General features: G+C 42.2%; 1 pseudogene; it reads right to left on the bottom strand.

Moving 5' to 3' along the window:
* Positions 1-818: 818 nt before the first annotated feature.
* Positions 819-4,314, bottom strand: LOC133919308 (receptor kinase-like protein Xa21; annotated as a pseudogene).
* Positions 4,315-9,032: the final 4,718 nt, after the last annotated feature.

Here is a 9,032-nt window from a genome sequence, read left to right as displayed (position 1 = left end):
GGGAGATGACATATACCTCCCCTCCATGATATTTATGAGCAATCAGCAGTGAGAAATGTGATTACCCTTGCCATTGGGGCTTGTGGCTTGTGTGGCTTTTGCCTCCGGGGCTGTTGCCTATTGCTTTCGGTTGACCGATGAAGTTTCATACTGAGGTCCAAGGGAGTTAGTGAGCTAAGTACGGTGTCGAGCTCTTAGTCGCAGCCTAGCTATTGCATTGGTTGAAGCTACGCGTCGTGCTGTACTGCTAACTCACCTTTGTTGCCTTTACACTATGCCAAGGTCAATATCGACCGATGATGCCCCGGGTTGCCTATGGTCAATGAGACAACTTTGCAAACTCGAAGACAACCTCAAGACGACGACCACCAGCGTAGCGGAGGTAGCTCGAAGGCGTAATTAACCAGAGTTGCTTCACGAAGCCTCGGGAAGCAAGAAGATATAATCATCGGATCATCGTGTGTGTTGTGAAGTAATAAGTTATAATCTGAGAAATCATGTACTTTATGAATTCGATAATAAATGAATAAAGGTCATGTTCCCGTTACATCGTTCTCCTTTACTTCGTATACCTCACGTATACTGGTACGATCGCATTTATTACTTTTTAAGTTTATAAACTTTGACACAAGTTTCCGTTCGGGAAACATAGAGCTTTGAAATCATTACCTATATTGTCTATAGCTGAACATGCAGTTAGGATAGGAAAAGGTTCTGATGATAAATGCTTCTCAACACCTCACATGTAGCTAGTGGTCCTCTAGTCATGTGGTCATCTGGTCCTCTGTATTTCCAGAACAGATATAGAAGGATCCATATCATATACAAATATTAGGTAATTTTTTTAATCACCAAAAAGTCTTGTTGTACATTTGTACTCTAATTATTAAAAAGAAGAAAAAAAGAACAACATAATGGATTGAGACTTCAAAACGTTCTCGGGGATCAAAGCATAAAGAATCCTACATACCCATCGCTAACTCCCAGTGCCGCAGCTCCACAGTTCCAGTTAAACAAGTCGCTCTAGCTAGCATACTTAGGCTTTGTTTCGGTGGGCTCTAGCTCCCAACTCCACATTAGATATATAGTTTGTATACTAAAATAAAATAGTTTAAACATATATTTTTAGTTTAAAATAAAAACAAGATAGCTCATACAAACACCTTTAGTGTACCCATAGTTAGTTCCAAAAAATTTTAGAACTAAAAAATCTAACTTCAATTTTTTTTTAAAGTTAAAGCTCTATCAAATAGACTCTTAGATTTCCGTACAAGACATGACGTCTTGATTGCATGCATCTTGGTGGCTATTTGTCTCATGTTCATTCGTTCTGTTGGCAATGCATGAGTACAAGAAAGCGCGACCTGCAACAGAGACGCCACGCATTGGGTGAACACATTTTCTGGTACCATCTTTTGTTGAGAAAAGTCCTTGTATTCATCTATGAGATGAGGATCAATGACTTGTAACATTTGTTCTGGAAAGCTGCTCTCCACGAAGTTGACGATGTCAAGTCCATCCTTGAACATAGGATGTGTTGGTCTTTTGCCTGTCAGCATCTCCAAAAGCACTATTCCAAAACTATACACATCCCCAGAAGTTGATGCATGGCCTCCGCCCGCGTACTCTAAATAGGCATGTATGTCAAACGTGAAGTTATGCAGAAGTATAGTGTTGTATTAGATAAAATAAAGGTTATACAGAATCATCATACCTGGAGGAATATATCCTATAGTACCTTTCAAACCGATTGAGCATGTTGATGTCGACGAAGAATCAGCATAAAACCTTGCAATACCGAAATCTCCCAAAAGAGCGGTCATATAAACATCTAGAAGGATGTTACTAGGCTTCAAATCACAATGAATAGTGGGCCTTCCACAATCATGATGCAAATAGTCCAATGCATCAGCTATGTTTACGGCTATGCTTATTCTTTGGGTTAGGCCTAGACGCTTATTTAGAACTTTACCCTCTCCATTGGGATGCAACCATGTGTCCAGATTCCCATTAGGCATGTACTCATAAACTAAAGCTTTGAAATCATCACCGTTGTTATTGATCGACGAGCATGCAGTTATGATGGGGAGAAGATTCCGATGCTGAATGCTTCTCAGTACTTCACATTCTGACATGAAGCTTCTCTCTGCACCTTGCATCTCAAGGTTGAAAACCTTCACGGCCACTTCCATTTTGTCTTCCTTTAACTTTCCTCTATAGACTGAACCATAGCTTCCTCTCCCAACAAGGTTAGATTCTGAGAAGTTCCTTGTGGCTTGATCTAGATCATTGTAAGAAACTTCAAGAAAATCCTGGCCAAAAGAAGTCAGTGATATATTTTTTTGGGGGGTCTTCTTCACAAGGAGTAAAAGGTAGATCAACAATACGAGTGACATGAAGCCAATTATGGGAATCAACACTCTGACCAAGTAATATTGTTTTCCAATTCTATGAGAAACATTTGGGCATGAGGGCATATGGAGAATGACAGCTCCTCCGCAGAGTCCCCGATTTCCATAGAGTGAAACAACGGTAGAATCTGCTAACACTCCATTTTGTGGTAATTCTCCTTGGAGATTATTGTATGAAAGATCTAGCTTGTTGAGGATTGATAGATAATTGAGGGTTATAGGGATGCTCCCCGACAAATTATTATGGGAAAGGTTGAGTAAGATCAAGCCCTTTATGTCGCCTAATGATGCCGGAATGTCTCCTATGAGAAAATTTTGGTCCATTTGTATTGTTACTAAGTTTTGGCATTGCCCCAGACCATAAGGAATTTCCCCAGTAAACTTGTTTGATGAAAGGTCTAGCAGAAAGAGTTGTTTAAGATTTTGAACCCCTAGAGGTATGTTACCCTGGAAGTTATTGTAGCTAAGGTTCAGCATTGAGAGCTGTACAACGTTTTCAATACTGAGAGGTACGGGACCTTCAAATTCATTTCTATCTAGAAAGAGCAATGTCAACTGAGTAAGGTAGCCGATGGAGGATGGAATTGAACCGGTAAAGTTGTTACTACTGAGATATAGACCTTGTAGTTTTTTTAGCTTTCCAATCCATTCTTCAGGTGCACCACTCAAATTGTTCTCCTCTAGTCCCAGTTTAACCAGGTTATAAAGGTTCCCTATGGTAGGGGGAACTATCCCTGTTAATTCGTTTCTGCCGAATGACAGATATTCAAGGGTGATGGATAAGGTACCATCCGAATCTGGTATATCTCCCTGCAGCCGATTACCATAGAGTGAGCGCTTTTTTTAGAGAACCACAGTTTCTCAAAGCATGTAAGAATTCCCAGCTTTGCCTATTCTCTGCTTCAAGCTTGTTCATGTCAAGGTTTAGCTGGTATAGGCTCGAAAGCTTTCCCAAAGAAGCAGGAACTAGTCATGTGAAACTGTTTTCTGATAAGTCTATAACCTGCAGCCCTGAAGCATTGCCTAGGGAAGTTGGGATTTGACCTATGAACGAGTTGCCTTCCAACGTTAGACGTTGGAGACTAGGGAGGGCATCCCCAATGTTAGATGGCAAGACCTTGCTTATCTTATTGTACTCCAAACCTAGCATTTGGAGACGAGACATATTAATCGATTGTGGGATTTCACCTGAAAGGCTATTATTACCGAATTCCAAAGTCGTCAAATTGGACGATTGCCAAATCCCATGGGGAATGCTTCCTTCAAGTTGATTTGCTACAATGCTGAAAAAGTACAAGCTGGTGAGGTTTGAAAAGGTAGGAGGAATGATCCCGGTGAGATTATTATGGGTAAGAAGCAAAACTCCTAGATTGGAAAGGGAGCCTATTTTAGGAGGAATGGTACCAGAGAGCTGGTTGTGAGAGAGGTACAGATTCTTTAGTTTGGAACAATTTGTAAGTGCATCAGGAATATTCCCCTCAAGTGAGTTATGTCTCAGATCAAGAGTGTCTAGTTGCTGGAGACCATTAAGAGGAGGTAACTCGCCAAAGAAGCTGTTAACGGACAGATCAACCACACTAAGGAACGTCAGGTTTGCAAGAGAGGAGCTGATTTGGCCTTTTAAACTTTGGCCCGTAAGGTTGAGCCCCGAGACGCGCCATGGTCGTGTCTGGGTGCATGTGACATGCTTGCACCTAGAATAGTGGGTGTCCGTGTTCCAAGAGCTTAAGGCCCCATTAGAATCGCTGGTGACGCCCTGCTTGAAATCCAGCAGTGACTGCAGATCCGTGCTGTTCTCATGAACGCAGTATACATTTCCAGCTCCATAGCACGGAGCAGCAATGCCAGTAGAATAAGCATGGCGAGTTTCGCCAGCTGCCTGGAGAAACAGATACGGCACTTGTCACCTGCAAAATATAAAGAATAAACTTGGTGGCGTACTATATACTGCATGTTCACTACTGGAACTACTCGTGCGCGTACTCTATAGCTGGCTAGAACAAGGTAGCTTGCAAGTTCCTTTCGAAAAATCAACAAGCGCAAGCCTGTCGAATTCGCCTACGATATATCCGTGCAATACATGTGCTTGTCAATTACTTAAAAGAAAGGAAGATTTTTGTCAATTCAATTGTTCACACTTCGGTCCCAGCGATAAATATTGGCAAGCATGGCTGAGTTACAGCAAGTAACAAACTAAAATGGTCTGTTAAGTAGGAGCACTAATCAGGAGGGGGGAGGAGAGAGAGAGAGAGAGAGAGAGAGAGAGAGAGAGAGAGAGAGAGAGAGAGAGAGAGAGAGAGAGAGAGAGAGAGAGCGAGTACCTCTACTCGGCTGGAGCGCAGAATACAGCCTTTTCGTTCTCCTTGGTTTTGCTGGGTGGTGTACTGGTGTGTGAACTGTGAGCTTCGAGTTGAATACTCAGCTGGTTCAGGCCCCAGGGTTTAAAAACAGTTTTACAACGCCATTACATCCACACACTTGCATTGTCACTCACGCCTTATCTTAGCTTGACCGCCATTAGCGAAGACCCTGAGTCCGTCAAACTTACCAGTTAGTTACTGTCACTTTTTTTAAGCTACTGCCACTTGCGTTATCTCTCTCTTTTCTTTTAGCTTCCATCTCCTTAGCTGGACAAGATTGTTGTGGCATGTCCAGCCTCTGAATCCCAGAGTTCTACTTCTTGTCCAGCTCCTTACTTTTCAGCAGAAATCGGACAGAGAAATTCTACGCTGATGTGACACTTGTCTTGTTCGGTTTCGATTCTGACAAAAATCAGCTCGTGGAATGGTCTACTGGTACAAGATTCTCGTATCCAAATCCGATTTGGTTCTTTGTGATGAGCGCACTTCCAGAATGTATTGTGTGGGCATAATTCGTTCGTAGTTTTTCATTGACAGCGTAGCGGGTCAAGTCAACTTGTATCTATCCCGTCTGGACAAGAATATATAGTCTGTACAGTGCCGTGCTTCACACGGTAATGGTGAGTATGGTTTGAATTGGAAAAATATCTAGCCAAACAATTATTTTTATGAAGGATAAAATATATGCGCCTACACTTTTTATATATAAAAATCGCTCATTTGAGCACGAGACAAATATAAGATGTTCTCCGAAGAGTCAAATACATGGTCTTCAGATAATATCTTAAAGTTTAAACTCTACTAAATTTCTATAGCTTGCTTAATTTACGAGTTTGGTGAGCCTAGTAGTTCACCCAACAACAACGATTATATTGGAAAACACAGGCAATATATACTTTACCACTCCTCAAGTCTAAGTTCCCTCGAGCTTACAACATGGACTCGAAGCGGACTCAAAAAACTTTTTCCTCTTAAACTGGGTTACCTAGGTTTCAAATTTGGAATTTTTGACTCTGATAGCATATTAAATTCACGTATACCCAAAAGACTAAGTTACAGATAAAATGATTAGTTCAAAAGGTTTATTTTTAGTTTCTGTCATTAAAATTCAGTGGCCAGAGTTTTATACAGTTCTATATTAATTTAAGGTTTTATTCACTACTACAGAACCCCACATAATACTCGCCACCTTCACTGCCAGTTCAAAGGAACCGGTACTGAAAGAGGTATCAGTACTGATACATCAGTGCCGGTTCTAATAACAAACCTGCACTGATAGTGGTTTTTCAGTGCCGGTTTCCCTTTAAACCGGCACTGAAAGCCTGCTACAGTATATATAGCCCTTCTTCTTCCCCGTCTCGACCCAGAACAGAGCCGCCGCCGCCGCAGGCCAGTGTTACAGCGCCTCCTTGCCAATTTTTTGGCGATTCAAGGTTTTTTTTTTTTGCGTGGGAGCCTTCAAAATTTGGAGGAGTCAGCTGTTTTAAGGTTAGTGAGATCTATATTTCATTTTTGGATAGATTACTTGGTAAATTGCTCTAGGGTTGATGATGGATGGTGCTTGTTCCATGGTTATGGATTTAGAGATGTAGTTGAGATATAATTTAGGTAAATTTTGCAACTTTGTCGTTGTTATATGTATAGAGATGATCTAAATTTGATTCTTAGTTGGATTTTAGTTGTTAGATTTCTCTAGGTTTGAATTTAGGTGGTTGTTAGTTGGTGTTGAAATTTGAAATGAGCAAGAGCTCAAATATCCATATGAATTGGAGAAAGGTCGCAATTTTATCATTGTAGATGATTTAACGAGTTGCAACTTTGCAACTTGTTGAGCCATTATTGCCATTCAAAAATTGCAAAAATACCGCTAGAACTGTCATTCGAGTGGCATCCCAGGAATAAAAAATCAAGGAGGTATTTGTAAAATGTCTCTAAAATCTAGCTCTAATTTTCTGGTATGTGGATTGCGTATATTTTTAAAGTCATGAATTTTAATAATAATCCGATGAATTTCATCTGTTAATTAATCAACATACTGAATTTAACATGTACAGTTCATAAAAAATCAGGGAGGTATTTGTAATACTATGTTGTAGGGATGGCACGTCCACCCACGGGTCGCAATCAGACTCGACAGCCTTTGGAAGGCGGGTCCCCCGACCCGGCCCAAGTACCGGAAGGAGATGGGCCCTCAAATAGGGACCAATCAGGATGCGAGGTAATTCGATGAATATGTTCTAGATTTTGAAATGTTTAATGATTATAAGTCCAATGTGTTTAATTATAATGATTTGCAGATAGACCGGTCATGGATGTACAAGGAACGAGGGCCAGAGTTCATTGTTGGCATCGAGGCTTTTTTGAGGGCTGCCGCGGCGTACAAGAAGCCAAAAGGGAAGCGTGACGAGCACTATATATGTTGTCCGTGTGTCGACTGCAAGAATGAGAAGCAGTTTTTAAACATAGAGCAGATCCGTGCACACTTGATTCGCAGGGGTTTTAAGGCTGGCTACACCCGTTGGACTGAGCACGGTGAACTTGCAGATGTTGGGCGTGAAGGGCAACCAACAGTCGAAGGTGACAGAGTCAACGATCCGACGGCTAATGAAGACTTCGATATGTCGGCATTTGAAGATACTTTTGTCGAGAATGATGATCGGGACAGTTTTGTTGGCAACAATGAAGAAGGCATAGAACAAATATTGCGCGATGGGGAGGGGGACTTCACCATTGAAAGACAACATCAAAAGTACCAGCGCATGATAGAGGACTCTAAAACACCAGTTTACCCGAACTGTAAAGATGAGCATAGCAAGTTGCATGTGGTACTGACACTGATGCAAATGAAGGCTAGCAATGGTTGGGTCGATAAGGGTTTCAATGAATTGTTAGAATTCTTGAGGGAATTGATTCCAGAGGGGAATGCGTTGCCCGAAAACACGTACCATGCCAAGCAGGTTGTCTGCCTGTTGGGATTGGAAGTAGAGAAAATACATGCATGTGGAAACGACTGCATGTTGTTCCGCGGTGAGGATGCAAACTTGGAAGCGTGTCGCGTTTGCAATGCACCGCGGTACAAGAGCAGCGTTGATGATATCGAGGGCGATGGCGTAGGGGTGAAGAGAAAGAAGAAAAGACCCCCCATATGGCTTGGTATTTCCCTATAGTCCCCCGTTTGAAGCGATTGTTTGCTAACAGAGTGAATGCCGAGCTAATGCGATGGCACGCCGAACAGCGCAAGAAAGATGGAATGCTTAGACACCCTGCTGATGGCATGCAATGGAGGAGATTCGATTCGAAATACAAGGAATTCAGAGATGAAGTGAGAAATATAAGGTTCGGGTTGAGCACGGATGGGATGAATCCTTTCGGCAACACGAGAAGTACTCATAGCACTTGGCCTGTGACTCTCTGTATCTACAACCTTCCACCTTGGATGTGCATGAAGCGGAAGTACCTTATGATTCTTCTACTGATTAGTGGGCCGAATCAACCAGGCAACGATATCGATGTGTACCTCAAACCATTGGTGGAAGATCTTCTTGTACTGTGGAAAGATGGCGTACGAGTATGGGATGAGTACAGACGCGAGAATTTCACCCTGCGCGCGATGCTATTCGTGACGATTTCAGATTGGCCTGCTCTTGGTAACCTATCAGGGCAGACTGTAAAAGGGTACAATGGATGTGTTCAGTGCTTGGAGGAAACGGAGGGGCGGTGGCTAAAAAACAGCCGAAAAATGATCTTCATGGGTCACCGTAGGTTCCTCCGTCCGGATCACCCATACCGCAAGAATAAAAGAGCTTTTGACGGGACAATGGAGCTTCATCAAGCTCCGAAGATTCGCAGTGGAGAACAGGTATTTAAGATGGTTAATACACTTAGAGTTGTACTTGGAAAAGGGCCAGGCAGTACAAAAATGCAGGCTGGGCAAAATGCTCCCATGTGGAAAAAGATGTCAATATTTTGGTTGCTGCCTTATTGGAAGTATCTTATGGTCCGACACGCAATCGACGTCATGCACGTGGAGAAGAATGTGTTTTATAGCTTTATTGGTACCTTACTAGACATACCCGGCAAAACAAAAGATACACTAAATGCACGGCTGGACCTGGAAGAAATGAACCTCAGGAAGGACCTACACTACATACAACTAGACAACGGCAAAAAGAAACTTCCCACAGCTTGCTACACTATGAGCAAGGAAGAGAAGATCCGCCTGTGTGGTTGCTTGCATGATGTCAAAGTTCCGACCGGTTAC

Source organism: Phragmites australis, chromosome 5 (genome assembly GCF_958298935.1).
Source record: "Phragmites australis chromosome 5, lpPhrAust1.1, whole genome shotgun sequence".
Classification (NCBI taxonomy): Eukaryota; Viridiplantae; Streptophyta; class Magnoliopsida; order Poales; family Poaceae; genus Phragmites; species Phragmites australis.
The sequence above is the reverse complement of the archived record's forward strand: the minus strand, read 5'-3'. Positions and strand labels throughout refer to the sequence as shown.